The 26,942-nt window shown below is 34.9% G+C and overlaps 1 protein-coding gene and 1 pseudogene across 8 annotated transcripts in view; one reads left to right on the top strand and one right to left on the bottom strand.

Annotated features, from left to right (window-relative positions):
- Positions 1 to 26,942, bottom strand: part of VPS13B (vacuolar protein sorting 13 homolog B) — a 741,189-nt gene that overhangs the window by 438,716 nt on the left and 275,531 nt on the right. The gene's annotated exons all lie outside the window — the stretch shown is intronic.
- On the top strand, positions 23,199 to 26,344 carry LOC147914006 (aconitate hydratase, mitochondrial pseudogene; annotated as a pseudogene).

The raw sequence follows: 26,942 nt of genomic DNA on the forward strand, positions 1-26,942 counted from the left end.
TTTAGGAAACTGCAGAATGTGTGAAATAGTGACATTGTTTTACAACATTAAAGACCCATCTGTGTTCCTTGGTCATGAATTCAAAGTGAGTCAACTCATTCCAGTTGTGTGTTTTTTTCCAGTCCAGTTCAGGCACAGAGAAGGCAGAAGAACTGTATTTCAATGAGACTGTGTGTTTCTTTATTTTTCCTGCTGGTCTTTTTTTCTCCCCAGATCAAATAGTTAATCAGTTTTATCAGATATTAAGTTAATAATCAGTCTCTATCTTAGTCATGTGTATTATTTCTCAATTGGCACAGAATACACAAATGAGATTTAATGGTAACTGCAAACCATGTCAGTAATTAATACTTTGTGGTGTTTCAAAGTTTTTTCCTCTAACTTTATATTCATGACATAAAACCTCAAACCGTAAAGGTAATTCTAGACAGCTTTGACAATGAAAAGCTTAGTTAGAAATTCTAAATGATAAAAGATACCAAAAACAAAATTAAAGGCAAAAGTCAGATTAGAATAAAATATTAGAAAAATACATAACAAAGATAATATACATGGCACAGGACGATCACCTAAAAATTACTAAGAAAAAAAATATACAACCAAACAGGAAAATGGGCAAACAATAGAAATAGACAAATCACAGAATAAATACAACTGGCTTTCACTAATGCTTAACATCACTAACAGCCAAAGAAGTTCAAGGTAAAACAATAGGATAATTTTTCAGTGCTAGATTAACAAAAGCTTAACAGAATGAAATTCTATTACTGATACAGCTATGAAGGATAAAGCACTCACGCTCTGCTGAAAGAATTAGAAATTGGTACAGTCTTTTTGAAGGCCATTTTGGAATTACCTATTAAAATTTTAAGTGTACAACTCACTGATCTGGCAATTTTAATTCTTGTAATCCGACAGTAACACTTGTAGATGCTTTTAAAGGTATATGCACAAAGATGCTCATTTGTAGTATTATTACAGTAACAAAAATATGTAAATAACAGCAACATCTATAGCCAAGTTATGATTATTTAATGGAACATTAGATTCAGATATTAAATGATGAAGTACAGATATTTATAATGAAACAAAAATAAGTGCATAATAGTACATTTAAAGTGAAAAAAGCAAAGTGCAGATACAACTGTACTGCACAGAAATTTCAGGTATTACATATATATTATATTTAAATATAAAATATGCTTATATACAATATACATGTATATTTAAACATAAAATAGTGATATGTCTGAGTGTATGTGGGTGAATATACAAGTGATATACTACAGAAAAAGATCTGCAAGTATATGAACCATGCTGTATACAAGGTAAAACAACTGTACCACTTCAAGATTTAAAAATAATATATTACTATATATTCATATTCTAAAATCAGGAAACTACATCAAACATTTTTCCTGATCAAAATTTTGAATTTCAATGAAAGCTTTGATTCATATAAGAAACAAGAGTAAAAACTTTATTCACCACACGCAAAACCTATTTAGAAAATTACCAGATCTCATAAAAGTCTTATATTTATCTTTAATTTGTTACTATTCTTTATCCAGGATTTTCATTATTCAGAATCTTCATCCCTGCACCAAATCAGTATGAATAAATTTATGATTCTATAACTAAAACATAATTTTTAAAACCAATTCTTGAATTCTTAAATTCAAACAATCTAATTTTAGAGGAAAATATAATCAAAACATAGATTATAATTCAACATATAATCATTAGAAAATTTATTACCAATTGACTCACACTCCTCAGTAAAATATATTCTACTGTCTAATATTATGATAGTTTTATTAATTTCAAATACTTCTGGATCTCTTTTATAATTAGGCCCCAAACTCCAACATGTAACTTAATTGCATTAGCATATATTAAATAACTTAAGGCTATGAGCACTGTAAAGACACTGTCAACAATATGATAGAATTACTTTTGAATTAATGATGCATAAGAACTGATGTACAATAATTTGGAATAAATCAGTATTTAGTTTGGTTTAAGTAATTTAAAGCCAATAATAATAATCTCTGATCATGCTTAGTAATTTATAATGTACTGATTTAGCATTTTAATTTTGCTGACTATATGATGTTCCACATATGTCTTAAATTTTAAGCACACAGAGTAAAGGATCACATGCATGTATTTCTTTTTACAGATTCTAGTAGGAAACTTTATCAATGTTTTTTATTATAATGATCCTTAAAATGAAATGAAAGAAGAATCCTCAGAGTCATTCATACTAGATGGTGTCTCTGGTAGTTAAATTCCACATACCAGTAGAGGCTGGAAAGGACTCTTTCAAAATCATAACAACATTCAACAGACTAACTAGGAGACAGAATATACATTTTGATTTAATTATGAAATCCTTGAATACTAAAATTTTTTATTAATAATAATAAATCTTAACTTGGAAATTAAAAGCAATGCTTTTTTGATCAAGACCAGACAAGCATGCATTTTCTGATACTTAACATCATTACTTCTCATTTCATCTGAGATCTCCTATCATAAATCATAGGATAGATTTCTAGCATTCCTAAGTTCAGAATACTGCCCTCCATTCCATCAGTCATCCTTCTCCAACCAAGTTATTTCTTTCAATTTTTCAGAAATTAAGGTTGCCTTAATACAAGAACCCTAGGATCACCACGTTCCAAAAATAAATAAAAATTTTTTAAAAATTGCTTTCTTGCATGTATCAAAAAAAAAGCAAACAAAAAAATCCCCATTATTCATGTTTTTCCACAAGTAATCTGAAATTAAAATAATTTTTCCCCCTAATTTGGCTTGCCTCTGGGGGAAAAAAAAACTGATGGCTGAGGCAAAAAATAAATCTGCATGTTTAATTTAGCTTGCTTACTATTTTCCAAAAATACTTACTAGAGCACTTGATGGTTATTGAGAATCTTATTCTATTTACACCATATAGAACACCATAAAGAACAGCAGGTCTCTGAAACATGTCAATGCTTTATTCTGCCTGACCATGGTTCCAGTTTTTACATCCTTCCTCTGTAACTGAGGCACAAAACCCTGTAAGATACATGTATATTGAAGAGAAGGCCTTAGTAAGCCTTATACAGAGTTCTCAAGGTTACAAAGCTTACATGGGTGTGAAGCTGAGTTGACAAAGTCAGAGGCTTTAAAATTCGCAGAGTCTGGTTTCTGAACAGCATTCCAGTATTAAATCAAATTCATGGTTGCAACCATTAAGAATTAAGAAGTCATTACCATTCCTGGAGTTCAAATTAGATTAGAGTCTTCTGTAACATCAAAGATTAACATGGAGCAAGTATACAATATATAGAACACAAAGAAAGTTAATGAATTATTGCTATAGCTATTAAAACCAATCACAAAGTATATTAATTTCTATCTTCAAAAAACAACAATGGAGCTCTCAGTGACATGATTTAAAACTATTTTAGAGTCTGTCGAATTTATTTAATTCTAAAAGTCCTGGACATACAATTTTAAAGAGTTAAATCCAAGTAATACCAAGGTATAATTAATAGTATAACAGCCTTCAGTCCACAGACTAAGATATTTTTGTAAAATTTTCTTAATAAATAAAGTATTTTGGAATACAGGCATGCCCATTTATTTACATTGTCTATGGCTGCTTTTACAATGAAACAGGAGAACTGAGTAGTTGATATAGAGATTATACGGACCACAAGCCTCAAATATGTCCTCCCTGGGCTCCTTAAGAAAAAGTTTGCTGACCCCTGCTAACACATTGCCGTTAGGAGTCTAAATTAATATAACAGTTTTGCATATGAATTTGGTAATAAAATGTTAATATTTTTTAACTAATTAATTCCATTTCCAGAAATCTATGCTAAGGAAATACAGGAATTGCTTAATATTAAGAATTTTACATACAGTTATTTATAATAGAAAATACTTGAAAAGATCTAAATCTCCAAAAATTACGAATGGTTAAGCAAACTGTGATGATTCCAAGTGATAAAATAGTACATAATCTTTTAAATGATGGTTATGAAGACTATGTGATAATAAGAAAATTCTTATGACACAAACAGAAATTTTAAATACAATTTAATACAAGTAAAATAAAAGCAGGGAATAAGCTAGAAGGATCTATGAAGAGAAAAATTTTTAATGGTTTGTGATTTTTGTGATGGGTTAAATTTTTTCTTCTGCTCTCTAGATTTTTTAACTTCCCAAATTCTACTTACTGAAGATATAATTACTTTTATAATTAAAAAAACACATACAAATATCAAAAGATTTCGTGTGTTTAGGTGATAAACCAGATTATGTTATTCCACACTGCTTAAACACTGCCTTACCAATCCCCTTTGCATTAAATCTAAACTTCTTATCATAGCCTACAAAGCCATGTCGATCTGACTACTCTCTCTGCAATCTCATCTCCCGCACTCTCCACCTGGTGACTATACTTCAGCTACCCTTGAACATGTCAAATTCTTTGCTATTCCTTCAGTTACCTCTCTGTTATCCCTCACAGAGTCTTGTCTCTGGCCACTCTATCAAATTAAGTTTTTCCACTATATTTTTCATCACAGTATTCTTGTTTCTTATTATTTAACATTTATGACTATATATTTTATTTACTCATTATCTACCTCCACAGATGGAATGTAAGCTCATCAGATCAGGGACCATCTCTACTGTTCACATATGTCCAATGCCAAGGAGAGGGTTTTGCACATAGAAAATACTAAATTTAATGAATGAATAAATTATTACATTTATCTTTAATTTTTCAAGCACTTATTATAAAGTGTAGCTTCATTTCAATCCAGAAGCATTTATTCGAAATGTGCCTAAATTCAAAGAGTACTCCAAATACTTCTCAATATAAGACACACTTTGATTACTGATAACAAATAGAAGTTTCCTAGCCTGGTTTCCAATATTCCAGTGTGATACTATTGCATGTATGCTGTTTGTGTTAAGCCTTTTAACTGAATATAAATAAAATAGGATAATTAGATATATTTTATAGTCAACAAAAAAGTAGGAAGAAAATATTTTTAATCAATATTAACATTTTGCTATAGATGAGACTCCTAATATTCGAAGACTTAAACCCCAGCTGTTTCAATATATATGCTATAGCGTAGTCACAAGAAGATGGTATCCAAAACAAGTATATTTTCCAAAAATATAGTAATTGGCATCACATGCTATATACAACTTTTGTTTAATGTTTTATGATGAGCCTTTTCCTGTGTCATTTTTAGTGGATAGCTATTGATTTTTATTCTCTGATTTTTATTCTCTAGCATTCCTTTCTCCTGTCTCAGATACCTCTAATTCTCCACTTGAGCCTCAATTGTCTCTTATTCCAGCAGCTGCAGTGGCGACCAGCTCTATGTGGGTTCTCACCAACTCTATACAGGCCCAAACTAACAGAGCCTAGACTTGTGCCCACCTAACATTTCTTTTGCCTCTGGACCCAGAGCCCCCCAAGCTGACTCCTGAGATATGGAACGGCAGTAGCTCACTCAGTGTCCACAAATACGTGCACAAGCTGGAAGGGCAGCAGGGTGAGCACTCTGAGGAGGGGAACCTTGACCAACGGAACACGGGAGCCAGTGGGAACAAGCTTTCCCAGAAAGAACTGTACCGGGAAGTAGTGGTGGCCAACTAGATGATACACATCCCCATAGAGTTCTCACTGCTTTCCTGACTCATGACCTTAATCCTGGGACTACAATCCCTAATCATAGTATCATATAAGCCTTCTCCTAGGCTATGCTTTCAGAGAAACGCAAGACACTCCTCTTTTGTTTCTTTTGGTAAAAGCACTCCAGTTCCCTTTGGGGAATTATCACACCCCCTCCTCTGAAATCATAAATATAGTTTAGTGGGATTATTAATCAAGGCGTACTATACTTCCCTGATCAAAGATATGCATGTGACTGAAACCAGGTATATTAAATTGACCTTACATTGCCTATTTAAATCTATGTCTATTTCATTTTACCTCCTGCATATAATTTGGTCAACATAACTCTCTCTCCTTCCCTCCTCCTTTTCTTCCATTCTTTAGCTATCATTTATAGACCTAATATGTACAAGATATTGTGCTAGGTACTCAAGGTGCAGAGATAAAATAAATAGCACTCTTAAGATGTTCAGGATTCTTGTGGAGATGGGGTGGGAAAGAGGGAGAATAAAATACTAACAATTACAAAAAAGGGAAAAAGTAACAGTTTTAGACCTATGGAAAAAGTAGGAACACATGTTTCAAAATAAGAGGGAAAACTACACAGTATAAGTGGAGTTCTAAAGGAGGAGTAGGATTCTGCCAACTGGACAAGAAACAAGAAAGAACATTCCAGGAAAAGAGACCAGCTTGTGCAAAAATATGGATAGGAGAGAGTATGGTATAAATATGAACATACAAGCAGTTTAAAAAGGCTAGAGCTGAAGATATGTAAAGCATATGACTAGATCATGAATGCCCATTCTAAGAAGTTAATATTTTATTCTGAGGGTGTTAAATACTACTGAGGACTTTCAAGCTGGAGAAAGTGAAATCTCTAATGTGCATTTCAGAAAGACCAAAATGAATGGAGCATAGACTATGGACTGGAGGACTGAAGGCAAAATAGGTAAACAATGCTACTTGGTAACACTACTTTTACAATGTCAGGCATTCAGGACATAAACCACAAATGCATAACCTTAGACAGTAAAAGTCAGATAGAAATATTTTATTTGAGAGGTAGAAATAACATTTCATAAATTAAACATAAGATATAGGAAAGAATGGCTTGAGACACTGAGAGGATACAGTGGTACAATTATTGATGAAATGGACTAAAATAAGAAATGGGTTTGAGAAGAAAGATGAAAACAGCAATTTGGGGAATGGGGAATTTGGGGTGTCTATGGGACACCAAGGTAAAGATATTTATTAGTGGTCAAAATACGTAAGGTAATATTTTTTGTGATACTGCTGGGGCTAGAAGTGCAACTGACCTATAGGGAAGGAAGAGGTATATTAATCAAATTACAATCATAAAGGAAAATAAAAATAGACACAAATTTAAATATGATACAATAAACAATGAAAGTAATGAATATATATATTCATATGTAGTAATGAATATATATATATATAGTTAAAACTGTGGCCAAAGAAAAAAATAACCTAGTGACTATGTTCATCAAGAAAATGAGATGGTTATGGACAGAACACCAAAATAAAAGAGAAATTTGAAAAGGAAATTAAAGAATGGTCAGAAAGATAGAACTAGGATACAAAAAAATCAAGACATACCATATCTCTTTCTCTTCAGTATTTAAGGGAATGGTCCAAAGCACCAAATGCTGATTAAATGAAGCTTTTAAAAACATTTGATTTTATATATATAACAATAGTCTTCTTACTGAGGTTTTATTTCTGTTGGTTCTCTTTCCTCGAAACTGGTTTCACTGTTCTCAGGTAAATTCTCATAAACAGTGGCAAATGGCTACAATAAGGTTCAAGATGATAACCTACTCACTTGGAAACACAACGGTAGCTTCCCTTTCTCAATAATTTCAACAGAAATATTAGAAATACATCTCCCTGGACTGCCTTAGTTCTTATGATCACACCTGAACCAATCACTCCATAAAAGGGACAAAATCAGATTTCCAGGCATGAGTCACATGCTGAATCTTAGAAGTATCCTTTGAAATCAATCCCACTTGAATCCTATGGCTTAGAGCTATTATTAGATAATAAGAGCTATTATCAGATAAGCTACTATCAGAAAATAGAGCTATTATAGAACAGGCAAAAACAAAAGAAATGTCACACTTCACACCCAGTAGTCAGTACAGTAACTAATCATGATATTGTGATTTTTTTATATTTGATAACTTTTTAGTTTAATATAATTCCAAATTTCAATGTTGCAAAAACAGCACAAAGAACTCCAAAATACCCTTCAACCAAATCCCCTGTCTAAATTTGGACCCAATTGCTTTATACATACAAATACACACACACAGATGTGTATGTGTCTGCATGTGTAGAATCCTTTACTGATCCATTTGAGAGTACATGGTGCCCATTCACATCTAAGTAAGTGTGTATTTACTAAGAACAAGGACATGCTCTTACATAAATTTTGCATTTTTGTACAAATGTTGTGAATAATTTTAAAATTTTTCCTAATATTGAAAGCTCCTTAATTAAAAAAAAAAAAAAGTCCATCTCACAAAATCTCTTAATATTCCTGGAAAGAAGAGATATTTCCACTACAAATAAAGAGAAAATGCAACATCACTAAAACAAAGTAAGTATTCCCGGTCCATTTCTTTTAAAACATGAGATTTTCATTATTGAGAATTTTTCAGTTCTTGCCAGTTGTCATTGAAGAGATTCAAATTTCATTTAGAAATTTCTCCACTCTCAGGTGAATAATAATCAATGTCCACAACCCCTGACAAAGTAAACCAATTGATTATATATCTTCCTCCCACCCCAAACACCCCCAGAGTCGGCCAAGTCTGGCCAGTAGAATGCCAAAGCACAAATGTTTAAAATCCAAAATGGTGATGGTACATGGAAAAATAACATGAATCCTTCACAGGAATCTCAGCAGAGTTAATCTGAATTTGACATACTCCAAGCCTCATTTTCTCCATTTTAAAGATGAAAGGGTTCCACATTGGCCAACATAGAGTAACAGGACCAGATCTACCCTCCTATGTGAAACAACAAAATATTGGGGGAAAAAATATATGAAACAAAGGTATGCAAGACACTGGAAAATCAGGCATCAAAGAACTGTGGGGCCGGCCGACCCGGTGGTGCAAGCGGTTAAGTGCGCACGCTCCGCTGCAGCGGCCCGGGGTTCACCGGTTCAGATCCGGGCGCGCACCGATGCACTGCTTGGCAAGCCATGCTGTGGCAGTGTCCCATATAAAGTGGAGGAAGATGGGCATGGATGTTAGCCCAGGGCCAGTCTTCCTCAGCAAAAAAAGAGGAGGATTGGCAGATGTTAGCTCAGGGCCGATCTTCCTCACAAGAAAAAAAAAAAAAAGAACTGTGGATCCTGACATTTGAAAACAAATGAGGTAAGCCCCACAATTGTCCCAGCTTTGCCTTGAGAGAACTTCCAGGATATGGTTCAGAGAGAGTAACTAAGCAAAGCCCAGCACTTTCTCTAAGTAGAGGAGACAGAGCTGAGATTACAGGGAGATCAGAGTGGCTAGAGTTCTCAGGTAAGAGTACCCAAGAGGAGGGGCTGGCCTGGTGGCTTAGTGGTTAAGTTCGCACGCTCCGCTCCGGCAGCCTGGGGTTCACAGCTTCAGATCCCGGGCACGGACCTACGCACCACTCATCAAGCCATGCTGTGGTGGCATCCCATGTGCAAAATGGAGGAAGATGGGCACAGATGTTAGCTCAGGGCCAATCTTCCTCAGCAAAAAGAGCAAGATTGGCAATGGATATTAGCTCATGGCCAATCTCCCTCACACACACACACACACACACACACACACAAACAAACTAAAAATAGAAATATACAATCCAGCTATCCCACTACTGGGTATTTATCCAAAGAACTTGAAATCAACAATTCAAAGAGACTGATGGATCCCTATGTTTATTGCAGCATCATTCACAATAGGCAAGATGTGGAAGCAACTCAAGTGCACATCAACTGATGAATGGATAAGAAGATGTGGTATATATATAGAATGGAATACTACTCAGCTATAAAAAAGACAAAATCCTCCCATTCGCAACAACATGGATGGACCTGGAGGGTATTATGTTAAGCAAAATAAGCCAGACAGAGACAGACAAACACCATATGATTTCACTCATATGTGGAAAATATACAAACACATGGATAAATACAACAGATTAGCGGTTATCAGAGGGGAAAGAGGTGGAGGGTGGGCGAAAGGGGTAAAGGGCACATATGTATGGTCATGGATAAAAATCAGACCATTCGTGGTGAGCACAATGCAGTCTATACAGAAACTGATAATAATGTATACCTGAAATTACACAATGTTATAAACCAATATGACCTCAATAACTGAAAAAAATAGTAAAGTTAAATTAAAAAAGAAAACAATATAAAGTTTCATTAATTAAGAAGTCAGCATTGTCTTAGTTATAATATCTTCAAGTTTACAACAGAATGTTTGAAAGAAAAAAAACAGCGCTTTTCCTTTGTAATGAAGTGATACTAATGCATGGCTTTGGTTGTACACTGACTCATAACCTAGAGGACATACTTTTCAATTAGAATGAGCACACTGCTTATTGCATAACTGCTAGGTGGTTAACCCATGTATTGAATTAGACAAATTCTATTTAAGTCTACACTTAAATTGTTCTTTAATTTTTATTACAAATATTCAAGGTCAAGAAATACAGTCAACTTTGGAAATTTACTTTTTTTTTTTTTGGTGAGGAAGATTAGCCCTGAGCTAACATCTGTTGCCAATCCTCCTCTTTTTGCTGAGGAAGATTGGCTCTGGGCTAACATCCGTACCCATGTTCCTCTACTTTATATGGGATGCTGCCGCAGCATGGCTTGATAAGCAGCGTGTAGGTCCGTGTCTGGGATTCAAACCTGTAAACCCCAGGCAGCCAAAGTGGAGCACATGAACCTAACCACTATGCCAGTGGGCTGGCCCTGGAAATTTACATTTTTTTTCAAAAAGAGTACATTTTTTAATTACATGGAGGACTCAGGCTATGTGGTACACTTTCCTTTATTGTCTAAAATAAAAAATATCTTCATTATAATATCCACATCACTGTGCTTCCTATTCTTTATATTTGTCCATCAGTAACATTGAATTTTTTTTTAGAGATTACATGGAACTCATAATCCTGAATATAACTGATATATTTTGCTTTCCAGCCAAATTAGAAAAATCTAAAATTATTATAATGGAGAATAACATTAAGGAACCAAGTGTTTGAAATACAAAAGTATGAAGTTAACCCTTGGAAGAAAATTAATACTCTGATTTTTATGAAAATGTTGCTTTTAAAAGTCAAGTTATTTTATCTAACTATAAAATTTTATTCAAGAATTATTAAAAGTGTATTTTAAAGTTATTTGCAAAGAACTATATTTTAAAAATCAGTTTATATTCTATATGTTACAACAGCAATCAAAACAAAATTGAACAAATATATCATACTTAAATATTTATTTCTAAAATAATTTTAAAATATGGAAGGACTTATTTTACAATAATCTTATATAATTCAGAGGAAAACAAAGTAATATCTTCCAGAGTAGTCTCAAATACTATTCCTACACTTTTAAAGCTATCTTGGTAAATACGCGTAAGAATTTGAAGCACTAGGGCCGGCTCCATGGCTTAGCGGTTAAGTGCGCGCGCTCTGATGCTGGCGGCCTGGGTTCGGATCCCGGGCACGCCCCAAGGCACCACTTCTCCGTCCAACCCGAGGCCGAGTCCCACGTACAGCAACTAGAAGGATGTGAACCTATGACATACAACTATCTACTGGGGCTTTGGGGGGAAAAAAATGAATAAATAAAATCTTTAAAAAAAAAAAAAAAAAGAATTTGAAGCACTTAAATCAATTATTACCACAATAGGCAAGATCTGAAATTAAAAATCTTATGGAAATGTTAAGAGTTCAATAGTAAGAAGTGACCAATGATCAGATTGTGCATATGCTCCAGAAAGATAATGGCAAAATTGAGGCCTTCCTTATTTTTCCTTTCCTGATTATCAAGATCTGTGTAATAATCACAGGACACTAAAAGTAAATGGCAGGGTATAGCAGACACCACAAGGTGGTGCTAATATCCTCTCATAACTGGCTGGATAGACCACTGCTGGTAGTCTTCAGAAGTGGCCTAAGGTGAGACTCTCCAACCCACAGCATGGATACCCAACTGTAACATTCTCTGGTCTAAGAGAAAAAGAAAAACATTAACTATTTTGGAAGGTTTTTATTGTTCGTTGTAGAAAAGAACTTTGAATTTATAATCCTCTGGAATTAACATTTGGTTTGCATCAACATTCTTCTCATATAGTTACAATATTTTACATGAAAAGGAAGTAACTCTATAAGCAACTGTATTTACACTATTGTCAGACAAAATTACCAATTTACACTCAATGAATAAACTACCATCATACACAAATCAAGACTTCTTTAGCTGGTACAAGTGATAATAAAATAGTCTAGTATTATGAAACCCATATTTATACTGCCAAAATCTGTTTCCCAGATTAACACTCATTTCTTTATACTTACTCATGTTCTGAACGTAACGGATTCTTAGAGAAACATGTCAGGGTTTCCCACAATTCAGGTTCTAAAGGCACTAAAACAACTGCTGGAGTCATCTTTCCTTGAGTTGCTACACACAGATGGATGGATATGGATAGAAGGAAGGACAGAGGGATGGAAGGATAGAGGGAAGGAAGGAAGGAAGGGAGGGAGGAAGGGAAGAAAGGAGAAGGGAGATGGGTGGATCAGGAAGCAGTGGTCTGGCTCTAGAAATATAACAGCGATTCAGAATAAAGAAAAAGTTGCTGAGAGTGTTAATATATATATTAACTATATATAATATGTATTAACTCTATATTATATATGTATAATACATTAACTATATATTATATAATATATATGACTTCTATAATATGTGTCCAGTGCATATATATTTATATGTATATGTGTCTGTATATATATATGTTTATATATATAATAACATTTAATTCTCAAAATGAATAATCCCTGTTTTACCAATGCCCAAATTGGGTTTTAGAGAGGTAAAGAAAGTTGCCCAAGGTCACACAAGGACTATCTGACTTCAAACCCTCTTTCCACAATGCCATAAAATAATCATGCTAATATCGATGAGGATAGCTAGTATATACTGAGTGGCAACTATGTGCCAAGCAATGTGTTAAGCATTTTACATCTATTTTCTCAGTTAAATCTACACAACTATCCTAAAAGGTATCATCTTCATTACAGATGAGAAAACTGAGGCACCGAGAGGTTGAATGACTTTCCCAAGGTCCTACAACTATTAACTGGTAAAGCTGAGATTCAAATCTAAGCAATGTGGCTACAATAAGTTTGCCACTTAAACTAACCACTTCACAATATTGCCACTCATAAAATATGCAACTACTTCCTTTGGGACTTAAATAAACGGCTGTTTAATGAGAAGTAAAAAACAAAAACAAAAAACTTGAAGCACATAAAATGAATAAAAATGCTACAGCAGATACTATGGAAAGAGACCTCAAAGAGCTTGAAATCTAGATAGAAACATACAGTTCATTAACTCGAAAAATATAATACTTAAAAACCACAAAATAAGATAGCAGAAAAAGTAAAATGATTAATTACCAATGACTAAAGAAAACAAAATAAGATATTAGAAAGGGTAAAATATGATTAATTACAAACAAGAGCTGACACAAGATTTTAAAAAATAAGCAACCACTTCAGATCAGCAGGTTAGGAAAGTCACTAGAGAAAAGATAGATTTTAACCGAATCTTCATGGAGAGATACATTTCAACAGGTGAGGAGGAGGAAGGAACGGCATTCTAAGCAGTTTAGTAATATATCAGTGAAAGTGTGGACGCAGGAAAGTGTAAATTGTGGTCAGGAGTTGGTCAATGTGACTAAACGTAGTGTTTTCACATAGAAAAAAACTAACTTAGAAAACCCGAATGGGCTTTATTCTTCCATAGTCCTCAAAGCCTAAAGATGAATAAATATACCCACGTTTCTAGTTAGTTAATTACATTTTCTATAATATATACTTCAGAAAGCAAAAAGAAACTAGATTTCAAATTACATGAAGAACCAATCAGAAGGAAATTGGCTGATTGTGACAGAAAGGAAGAGAAGAGATATAGGAATGAAAGAACTAAAGGGGAAAATGTTGAAGAACTTTTTCAACCAATTTGCAATTTATAAAATATTCAACAGCAATACTAGAGATTCTCTGAGGTATTTAATTTTAAGTTACATCTTTGTATTGTACATGTAGTAAAACTATAACATAAAACTAAAGCTCATCTTTTAAAATTACTTTATCATTAAAAGATAGGTAAAGGTATTTGATTTCTTTTGGGGGGAATAAGGGAGAACTTAAAATAATCTGTGTAGTGCACATGAAAAACTCCTAAATATATTATTTCATTTAAACCTCAGAATACCCTATGAGAAGTTACATTACAGAAGAAGGAACACAGAGAAGTACAATGACTAAGCCTAATTTATATTATACCTGAAAGTGCTAAGATTCAAACCCAGTTTTCCAGACTTCAACCAGAAAATTCTTTTTCACTGTTACTATTAGGCCTCTGTTTTCATTATAATAAAATTTATAGTGCAAGAAAGTAAAGTTTCTGAAAATTATGGGCAGTGTTACTTGGACCAGATACACTGATACTATATGGGTAGCATACCCAGCCCTAGAGTAATGGTTCATATATTCCTCCACCCAACAAATATTTATCAGGCACCAACTATATGCCAAGCACTATTCTAGGCACTAAAGATACAGCAGTTAATAAAGAAATAAACAAAAAAGCAAGCACACAAGAAAACATTAGATAGTGGTAAGTATAATTCAAAGAATTATAATACAGTAATAGGAAAGAGAATCACTGGGCAACTCCTTAATATTGGGTGGTCATGAAGACCTCTCTATGAAACTGACATGTAAGCTGACACACAGCCAGCCAAGTGCAAAGCAATAAGACAACCATACCAAACAGAAGGCACAGCTAGAACAATAGCCCTAAACAGAAACATAAAGAGAGTGCAGCCAAAACATAGTAAGAAAGGAGTAGAGTGGTAGATTAAGTCAGAGAGGTAAGTATGGAATTTTTAAGTTAGGAAGCAGTTGGAATTTTCTGTTCTCAATGTGAAAAGAGAGGCTAGGGAATAACGTAAGATTATTTATATTAAAGGGGGAAAAAATCACTCTGAGTGTGATGTAAAGAATACAGCAGAGCAGGCTTGTAAGCAGAGACACCAACCAGAGCTAAAGTGGTCTAGCAGTTCTTAACCGTCTCCCCACTCCAAACCCTGAGGGAAATTACACTCTCCACCAAATAACAGCAATGGAGAGGATGTTCTGATAAAACTCCTTGCCCTCTTTCAGAGACTCTATTCTAGTCTCTATTCTGCTCACTATCCAACTTCCCTTCTCCCATGACTAGACATTTTTGACTTTCTTTGTTTTTTTCTTTTTCCTTTTCTTCTGCCTAGGATAAAACTCCACTCTGGACGCTACTCAATCAGAGGTGGCATTGTGTCTCAAAAGATTATTGACATTGCCTGCATTAAACATCTTAATATTTTAAAAATTTTTGATCAGGATAGAGATAACTAAAAAGACATCTCCACAAATAAACAGATTTATGAACAATATGATTTGTCCTATATAAAAAAACCCTAAAGATAACCTAGACTATAATAGGCAATTTCCATTAAAAAATCCAATTTTGACACGCTTTCTGAATGCAGGCAAATTTTTATACAGTTTGAGAATAAATATTTAAAGATATTCAAATTCCTAGCATGTGAACACACAAAAAACATCTATGGAAAATTCAAAGCACTCTCTGGAATCTGATAAAACGTCCAATTTTAGTTTAAGTTTCATTTCTTCGTATCTTGGGATATTTCTTCTCTACTGTTTAGAAAGCACAGACATTGAAATACAAAAGGGAAAAAAGGCCTAGAGTAACAAGCTCATCATAATGATTTTCCCCCAAAGTCCTAAGTTTTCAATCATTAAAAGTGAAAATTAAACCTAATTTCTCAACTTAACCAAATGCTTCCCAATTCTACCTGAGTCTCAGAAAGCAATCTGTGCTGCTATTTTAAACAAGAATTCTTCATAGTTATGGTTGTTGTAAAATTAGAAAATAAAACTGTGAGTCGAAATGACTTATGTCATCTCATTTTCTCATAGAAACAAGGGTAATATATAGCAAGTTATTTTCTTAATCATGGATCTTTATTAATTTTGGAAATCAATATAATCATATTTAATCAATTATAAGTGACACATCTATAATACTACAAAAGACAGATTTTTATAATGGAAAAAATAATCACACAAAATCATAGATAATATTATACAATCACACAGTGTACTTGTCAAAATTCTTATCTTGTTTTTCATAATTGTTTTAACTGTACAAATCATTAAGGAGCCTTCCCCAAGGATTTGGAATCCAGGACTTATTTGGAAATATGTTCAATCACTTTTAAAAAACAGACTTTGGGGGAGACTTAGGTCAAGTAAATGGAATGACATGAAACAGATCCAGGAATGTCTCTAGTGCTATCTTTTCTTAAATGATAACATCAGCAAAACAAGTGCTGTGCATTCTGTTTTTTTGAAAGAAGTTTGTCTGCTATACTAAGAATGCTATGTCCTCAAAACGAGCACTTCAACTTATACCTGAGGTATGCCTGCCTTTAAAACCAATTTTAATCTTTGTCTTAAAATTCATCCTTTAACCCTTCACTACCTTCTGCTTTACAATGTCAAAGGACTAGAGTATTGAGGTTATTTCTTCTTACTTCACATGATTAAATGTTTCACTATCTAAGCTTCTGGCAGGTGATTTTCCTTAGAATAGTCACTAGAACTGCTTTTGCCTTTCATCAGTTTTTTCCCAGGACTGATATATATGTGACTATCAAAAACAGAAGTTTCTTGTTTGTCTTTTTGCTTTCAAGTAAATTCATTAGAACTTAGAATTTGGAAGAAAAAGCATTTAATCAAACTATGCTCTTACAGCATAAAATTTTCAGAATTTGCCTTTTGGAATTTCTTAAAAGAAAAATCTGTTCTTCAAGCACATAAAAAGTTATTTTACTTATTAGCCAAAGCTCAAGTTTTCTTGGTCATATACAATTTTTTCTTTCATCTTTTTAAACTTAGCTTCTTTCTTATTACTTCTCATTTCTTGGAATAACCTCTATGGAGCTATTTATGAACAAGGAGATTTTTGTGCTGAGGAGGAAGGCTGCAGAAACAAACTAAGGCTAGGAATAAGGTGATGGAACTCTTCAGAAAAGACACTGGATGAGGTCACTTCATTCCTGTAAAGCCTGCCTACTACCTAGTAATAGAAGTAACAACAGCACGGTATAACCTGTCAGCTTCTATACATTTGAAATTATTGGAAACAAAATTACTTAAGGGGAAGACTGCCTATAATCTGCTGGTATAACTTTAAAATCAGAAGTTTTAAACTAAGGAGGTGAACCCATTTTAATATCCACTACTCTATTTCCTTTATAAATGTTTGGGAATGCTAAGATTCCAAGACAGAGGGCAGAAAAAAATAATCCATCTGAGATAACAGAAGCATGATGGATAATAACCTTATATTAAAATGAGTTAAGATTAGCTGAGCCCCTATGAAGATGAACTGATCTCCCAGTCAGAAGTGACCATTCCCTCTTCCACACTCCTAAGAACATTTTCATCACCTATAGTACTGCCACACTGATTTGTATTAAGATATGGCAGTCTCTTTCCCCTCTAGATGTTAAGATATTTGATGACTTTTACATCACCACCATTATAATAGGACTCATACATAACAATGGTTAACTGAACAACTATCACATGCCAGTTTTCCTGAAAACTCACATTTAATGGGAATAAATATTTAAACCAGTCATTAAAATACTCGTGATATTATGTAGTATAGGTATACATAAGATGCTATGCAAATTTAGAGAAATATAACAGAGGAAATTGCTAAGTCTCCCAGGGAGTGGCCACATTTTAAGAGAGATAATGTTTGATCTTGGGTCTAAAAAGTTCAGTCAGTGTTTTCTAGACTAAAAAGAGATTCCAGAAAGAAAAGTGAGCACATTCAAAGATACCAAGGCATTAAAACACACAGACACAGTTCAGGAACAAGAAAAGGAATGAATGCAAACTGGACCAGAAGGTGAAAGGTGATGACTCTCTTAAGTTAATGAAGTCTAAACTTAAGTCTTGTGGGCAATAGGGATCCATAGAAGATTCTGAAGCAAAGGAGTTACCTGATTAGAATCTGTGTGGGAAGATAAATAAGTGAAAGGGGTTGATTAACTGGAGACAGAGAAATCTAATAAAAGGCTACAAATACTGTAGAATAAACATTAGAACAAACAAGAGCATGAATACATTTAGGATTCATTAGTTGGCAAATGGTCTTATTTTAGAATAGTATTTTCAAATCAAGAATCTATTTTTCCAATAGAATAAAAATTATTAAAAGTAGAGAATGTTTCCCTGGGAAAAGTTGAGAAGAGAAATTTAGTTAAGAAAGTTTTTTTCAAAAACTTCTACTTTTTATTTTATATTTACCATTATCATAGTCCTTTTTCAACAATACTGAAATATTTCATAATTTAAAAAACTAATTTAAAATTGTTTCTATTTGAACATGAACATAACTACTAAATAACCAAAGTTGATTTCAAGATAAGTCATTTTTAAAAAGATGTTCATATTACAATCTGCTGACCCACTCACCTCCTACCACCATATTTAATTTGAGAAAACTCTCCAAGTGATTTCATTTTAATTGCTAACCTGCTTTTCTAGATAACTATTTTAAAATTTGTATTAGCTTTGCTATTATTTTTAATTGCATCTACTGTGCAAATCAGAAACCCAGGTGTAATCCTTAATACTTCTCTCTTGGTCACTGGCATACATCATCACCAAATATTGAGAATTTTACCTCCTAAATAATCCTCAAATTTTCTACTCCTCTCCATCTCCAGCCTCCCTATGAATATCAAACTTCTAGTTATCTCTCATACGAACTACTACCATATCCCAACACCACCAGTATTGCACCCTTCAATGGCTTTGCACTGCTTTAAGGATGAAAATATGACTCCTTACAGGGAGCACAAGTCTCAGCAGTGCGGCCCCTATCTTTCTCTCCAGCTTCATCTTGTACTATTCTCTCTCTTGCTCTCTCCCCTTCAGTTTCTCCTACTCACCATATTACCTCACATCATTCTGTTAGAAAAGCTATCCTCTTCACCGAGTTAATGCCTACAGTAACTCCTTCACATCTAAACTCAAACTTCCCTTCTTCAGGAAAGTTTTCTGATTTTCCAAACCAAGTCAAATCCTATTGAATAATCTCATATCATTATCTTATGATTCTTTCTGCTGTGATACTATTGCAATTTCAATTTCATATGTGTTTGTATGATTACTTGTCCCTTCCACTTGTAAGCTCTATAAGGGTATCAGATATATTTGTGATCCACTGTATCTTTAACACTTCAATCAAAATTTGTTAAACAAATGTACGAACAATAAAAAAAAAAATTATATGCATGTCGTAATATATTAAAACAATGTAGAGAGTATAAAGAAAGAATTCAAAATCTTCCCTCCTTCCCTCTAATCACCAGAAATAACTATTATTAATATTCTGTTGTGTATTCTTGGAGACTTCTTTCTAGAATTATAGGAAAGTATGTATCTACAACTATATTTTTCACCAAAATTGAATCATATGTAGGGTTGCCAGAATTAGCCAATGAAAATACAGGATGCCCAGCTAAATTCAAATTTCAGATGAACAATGAGAATTTCTTTTAATATAAGTATGGATCAAACATTACTCATTGTTTATCTGAAACTCAAATTTAACTAGGCATCCTGTATTTTATCTGGCAACTCTAATTATATAATACATATTGTTCTGCATTTGATTTTCTCCATTATGGACTCTAGATTCTGTGTCAGATATATTCACAAGAGATACCGAGCTGTACTTCCAATAAGAAACTATTAGTCTAAGTAGTTAAGAGGAAGAAGTTAAAAAGCATGTTATTTTCAAATGTGAAAAGTGTCTCACATCCTTTAAAAATAAACTTCTATTCTCATTTTCATGAGGCAGAAAATAATCTATTTTAAGTATGAGAAACTGGCAACCTTCTGAGAGTTGCAAATTTTCTCAAAACAACATTCAAAGATGGGTATTTGGCAGAATGTTTTCACACTATGAAAAAAACTCCTCTAATTCTGCTTCATGTGCATTTCAAAATACTTAAACTATATATTAACATTTTACCATTAAAATTATAAGATAAATACAAATAATTTATACTTCAGAACAACACATTCTATGAATAACTGAAGAATAAAGGCATGTTTTAGAAGCTTCCTCACTACAAGTAATAGATCATGATAATTATACTTTATTATTCCATGAAGATAAAACGATATGGTCATTCTTACACCATTTAAAGCAAATTTTAAAATGTTAATGCCAAGCCTAGTTCTCTGATCAAAATCACCTTATTTGAATTTTAGAATAGAGAGTTGTTTTAAACGGTTCCACTGGGGAAATAGCATCATCTAATTTATGTCCGTGGTGTTTAGCACTGCAGAGGTAAAACAAATAACTTTTGCATGTCATCTGAAAAAGTTTATTTTCATGATTGCTTTATTTAGCAATCTTCATTTCATCTATAATCAGAAATGTGATGTGCTAAACATGGGCTAGAAATAGAGTTTATTTTGCTAGCAACTTAAACACATAAGGCCATTTATTTGTTAATTATACCTCAATAAAACTGGGGGAAAAAACACATAAGGCCATAAAATTAATCTTAGTAACACATAGAGAAATCTTATGACATGTACCTCACAGGTATTATGGTTCAAGTTTTACCATACTTAGGCCAGTAGATTATAATAATAAAATGACAATTGTCTGGTATAAGCAATAGCACCAGTTCAGCAAACCCAAACTCGCTTAAATGAACAGAGGCAAGTTATATCATGATCTGAACATTATTTCCTAACTTATAAATGTAGTTATTTAAAAATCAGACCAAAACTTAAAAGATTATTGAAATTCTCGCACATATGTATAAGGAGACATGTACAAGAATGCTTATGAGAGCATTATTTGTAATAATTTTTAAAAATGGAAACAACTTAATTACTAAAAGAAAAATGAAAACACTGTGGTGCATTCATATAATGGAATAATATAAGCAGAGAAAATGAATGAACTACAGTTACACAGCTATGAGATATACATCATAAGCTGAATAAGGAAATGAAGTTGTAGAAAGAATGTAAATGGCATGACGCCTATAACAGATAACTTTTGCTATATAATACACCACCCCAAAACTCAGAAGCTTAAAACAACTATCATTATTAGCTTATTATTCTGCAGGTCACCCATTTGAGGTGGCCCCAGCTGAAAGGTCCTCCTGATAGCCTTGGTTGATCTCAGCTGAGGCTGACTCTTGACTTCTGCAGTCAGTTGCCAGGTCAGCTAGAGGCTGATTGCCTGTGAGCTTGGCCACCTTACCTCTCCTCAATGTTTTCTCACATTCTAGCTCAAACTTGTTCACGTGGTGGTCTCAGGGTTCCAAACGCAGCAGAAAAGCAAGCTCCAAAACGCAAGTGCTTCTCAAACCTCTGCTTTGTCATGTTTGCTAATGTCCTTTTGGCTGTAGCAAGTCACATGCCCAAGCCAAATTAAAGGGATAAAGAAATAGACTACAATGTATGGGAAGATCTACAATGTGACACCACAAGAGTCACAGGGAGGAGAGAGATTTGTATCAATTTTTATACTCTAACACATATCACTTATATAATGCTAAAATCACACAAAACAAGACTATGTATACGTGTTGTTGAACGAAACATACATATACACAAACATACCAAAAGCATGAAAATATGCATAGTAATGGTAAATGCCAGTTTCAGGATAGTGACTAACTCTTGGTTTGGAGAAGCAAACGAGAAAAAAGAAAAATATAAAAGGAGCTTTAACTACATTTGTAGTTTTTCATTTCATTAGTTAAAAAAAGGGTTTATGGGTGTTCTTGTAAAATAAATTGGTACATGTTTTAGCATGCCTAAATTAGTAGGTAAAAATAATAAAGGAATTAAGAGAGAATTCCCATAAAATAAGGGTATTGTAAAGGGCTTTCAACATATATTACTAAACATATACCGCAAAATGCAATATGGCATAATTTTTAAAAAGCCCAGTGAATTGGAGGATCAATTTTACATTATCTGCATAATCAGAAAAAGCACAAAAACATTAAAATAAAAAGAATTGGACTGGTAAATCTGGCACCCAGTAGGAAGTAAATAAACACTGTTAAAAGATATACATGTTCAACACAGGTTAAAAAATACTCATTTAGATAATGCAGAAACAGACTTGCCAAAACTTTCAATTATAGCATTATTAAATGTAGGTTACAATATAATAATTTTTGAATTAATTAATGGAAACCTTAAGAATCAAATACAATCAAAAAAGACTAGAGAGCTCAGAGGTTCAAAATGAATTTTAAAAAAAAATATTCACTGAAATTATAAGCACAGTAGATAAGTTAAATAGTAATTATACAAGAAAGAATTAGTGAAGCTGAGAAGATACCAAAAGAAATCACTCAGAATGTAACATAAAAAGAGATTAAAAATATTAAAGGGGGGGGCCAGCGGTGGCGTAGTGGTTAAGTTCAAGTGCTCTGCTTTGGCAGCCCAGGGTTCGCAGGTTCGGATCCCAGGCGCAGACCTACACAATGCTCATCAAGCCATGCTGTGGCAGCATCCCACATACAAGATAGAGGACGATGGGCACAGATGTTAGCTCAGGACCAATCTTCCTCAGCAAAAAGAGGAAGATTGGCAACAAATGTAAACTCAGGGCTGATCTTCCTCACAAAAAAAAAAAAAAAAGGAGAGGGGGCGGCCTGGTGGTGTAGTGGTTAGGTTTGGCGTACTCCGCTTCCACAGCCCAGGTGTGCAGGTTTGGATCTCAGACATGGACCTACACCACTCATCAAGCCATGTTGTGGGGGCATCCCACATACAAAATAGGGGAAGACTGGCACAGATGTTAGCTCAGGGCCAATCTTCCTCAGGAAAAAGAGAAGGATTGGCAACAGGTGTTAGCTCAAAGCTGATCTTCCTCACCAAAAAAAAAAAAAATCAAAGTTGGGTACAGAGTCAAGAATGATAGAATGATAGTATCCAACATATTTTTTATCAAAGTTTCAGAAGGAGAGAAGAGGGAGAGAGGAATATTTGAGGAAATAACAACTGAGAATTTTCCAGAATTGATGAAAGACACAAATTCTCAGATTCTGGCAACAAAATGATTCCCAAGTAAGAGAAATAAAATAAAAACCACAGCTAGATGATTCGGGGTTATAACTATAAACAAAAAGATACAAAGGCCAAGTAGAGAGAACAGACATATTACCTATAAAGGAATAACAGACTAACAAGAGACTTCTCAAATGAAAAAAGAAAATAACTATTAAGGCAGAATTTTATACCTAGATAAACTATCATTCAGGTTTGAAATAATGATAAGTCAAATAAGGCAAAATTTTCTAGACAGCTTCCTAGAAAAAATAAACTTATCAAAACTCAACAGGAAATAGGAAATATAAATATCCTAAACCTAATAGAGGAATTGAAACAGTACTGTAAAATTATTTCTAAAAGGACAAGGAGGAGGGGAAGGAGAAGGAGGAGAGGGAACGTGGGGAGAGGCTACAGTGGTGGAAAGGAGGAAGCACAAAGACAAGATTTTTTTTTTAAAAGGCAGGAAAGACGAAGGTAAAGTAGGAAGGGTGGGAGGAAAAGAGGGAGGGAAGGGCAGGACCAGATAGTTCTAAGGAAAATTCCCCAAAACGTTTAAAGATCATTCCTATCTTTTACAAACTCATCCAGAAAAAAGAAATTTTTTGACCATATAAATTAACTTTCAAGCACTATGTTAGCTACTTTTCACAAAATTTGACACACACTATTTCATTATCATTTAGTAATATAAAAATAAAATAAATCATGACTAAGATGGGTTTGTTGCAGGACTGCAAATATAGTTTAATGATAGAAATTCCTCAACCTGATAAAGTTATCTGCCAGATATACACTTATCACAGCATATTTAATATAATATCACAATTAATGGGTAAATATTAGGATTTTTTTTAATCATGAAATAGAAGATGCTGACCATCACCACTTCCAGTGCTGAAGATGGCAGCCAGTGAATTAAAACACAAACAAGAAATAAAAGATATTAAAATTATATACATAGGGTATGATAAAACAGACGCCCAAACACACACTTAGACACACATAAGATAAAATACAGACAAGTTCTATAAAGTTTCAGTTAAAATCCAAACACAGATTTTCCTGAAACTTGAAAACTTAATTTAAAAAAATGTTTATGTAAGATGTGACCTCATCTTTGTCAGTCCACAAAATAAATTAGCCTGCAATTGACCTGGTCGCAGAAAGCCCTGGGTGTGCTGCATTACTATGTGGCATCGGTCCATTAGCCAATTTGAGCCCAACGGGTACATCCACTCTGACTTGCTAGAGAAGAACATTAACATTGTTCACAAATGACTGAACTGGCCCCTGATCCTCTCAAGAAGACTGTGTACGGAAATCTGGATGACTCTAGGCAACCAGGAGATTGAGTGGGGCAAAATATATCTGTGGCTGCAGCCCAACTACACAGCCATGCAGGATCTCATGGCCCATATGGTCATGATGCAGTTCATCAACAGTGGGGTGCCCAAAATGGCTATGCCATCTACCATCCACTGTGACCACTTGATCAAGGCCCAGCTCAGGGGAGAGAGAGATCTATGCCAGGCCAAGGACATAAACCATGAGTGTATAAATTCCTGGCAACTTCAGGTTCCAAGCATAGCATGGGCTTCTGGAGGCCTGGATCTGGAGTCATTCACCTTATCATTTTGTAAAACTATACATAGCCTGGGATTCTTCTGATTGGCACTTACTCCCATATCCCCAATAGTGGTGGCCTGTGGGGCAACTGCATTGGAATTGAAGGTGCTGAAGCTGTGGATGGCATGTTTGGGATTTCCTAGAAGTTAAGTTCCCCAAGGTGACTGGTGTGAAGCTGATGTGCCTGCTCTCCGTCTAGATCTCACCCACAGATGTGATCCTGAAGGTGGCAGGCATCCTTGCCGTAAAAGGCGGCATGGATGCTATTTGCAGTATCATGGGCCAGGTCATCATCCTGACATGATGACAATCTGCAACATGAGCACAGAAATTGGGGTCCTCAGTGTTCTCTTACAAGCACAGAATGAAGAAATATCTGAGTAAGACCAGGCAAAGAGACGTGGCCAATCTGGCATATAAAATCCAGGATCACTTGGTAGCAGTGATCCTGACCCTGGCTGCCATTATAGCCAACTGATTGAAATTAACTTCAGTAAGCTGAAGCCGCATGTTAATGAGCCCTCTATCCTGAACTGGCCCAGTCTAGTGCAGAAGTGGATACTGTGGCAGAGAAGGAAGAATGGCTTCCGGACATCCAAGAGGTCTGATCAGCAGCTGCACCAACTCAAGCTATGAGGACATGGGGCGTTCAGCAGGTGTGGCTAAGCAGGTGCTGGCTCACAGGCTCAAGTTAAAGTCCCAGTTCACCACTGCACTGGGATCTGAGCAGATGTGCACCACCACTGAGCAGAATGGCTATGCACAGATCCTACAGGATGTGGGTGGCATTGTCCTAGCCTATGCCTGTGGCCACTGCATTGGCCAGTAGAACCAAAAGGACATCAACAAGAGGGAGAAGAACACAACTGTCACCTCCTGCAACAAGAACTTCACAGGCCACAACAATAGGAACCCTGAGATCTACACCTTCATCACATCCCCAGAGAGTGTCATAAACCTGGCTATTCCTGGTACCCTCAAGTTCAACCCAGAGACTGGCTTCCTGATAGGCAAGGATGGCCAGGAAGTTCAAGCTGGAGGCTCCAGATGCAGATGAGCTCCCCTAAGTGGAGTCCAACCCTGGGCAGGACACCTACCAGCACCCTCTCCCCAAGGACAGGAATGGGCAGGGGGTGGATGTGAACCCCACCAGCCAGTGCATGCAGCTCCTGGAGCCTTCTGACAAGTGGATGCCAAAGACCTGGACGACCTACAGAACCTTATAAAGTTCAAAGGACAGTATACCACTGACCACATCTTGACCACTAGCACCTGGCTTAAGCTCTGGGGACACCTGGACAACATCTATCAACAGTCTACTTATTGGTGCCATGAACATCAAAAAAGAGCAAGGCTAACTCCATGTGCAACACTGACACCCAGGAGTTTTGTCCTATCTCTGACACTGCCCAGTACTACATGAAACATGGCATTAGATTGGTCATGATGAGATATGAGAACCATGGCAAGAGAGTAAATTGTATATTCATAAAAGAGATTACTATATGGCAGTTAAATGATTGAATAAGGCTTACAGGAACAAAAACTTAACATTGAATACAAAAAGCAATTTTCAAAAAAATACAAAAAACAGAAATCAAAACATGCAAAACAATCCTAAACAGATATTTTTTAAGTGATACATATATACTAAAAGTATAAAGTCATACACAGGGACAGGAATAATGATCAACTAACTTTAGAACAGTGGCGAGCTCTGATATGGTAGATAGGGAAAAGAATATGACTAGAACAGAGAAAATGGAGGCTCAAAATGTATTTGTAATGATTTTATTTTAAAGCTGGGATATGCATTATATTATTTTCTCTTTGTATGTCTGATATATTTCATAACAAAAAGCAAAAGGAGGGCCAGCCCAGTGGCTTAGCAGTTAAGTGTGCACGCTCCACTACTGGCGGCCTGGGTTCGGATCCCTGGCGCGCACCGACGCACGGCTTCTCCGGCCATGCTGAGGGCGTGTCCCACATACAGCAACTAGAAGGATGTGCATGGGCCGGCCCCGTGGCTTAGTGGTTAAGTGCGTGCGCTCTGATGCTGGCGGCCCGGGTTCGGATCCCGGGCACGCCCCAAGGCACCACTTCTCCGTCCAACGCGAGGCCG

Source organism: Ceratotherium simum, chromosome 23 (assembly GCF_057802395.1).
Source record: "Ceratotherium simum simum isolate JZ-2026a chromosome 23, ASM5780239v1, whole genome shotgun sequence".
NCBI lineage: Eukaryota > Metazoa > Chordata > Mammalia > Perissodactyla > Rhinocerotidae > Ceratotherium > Ceratotherium simum.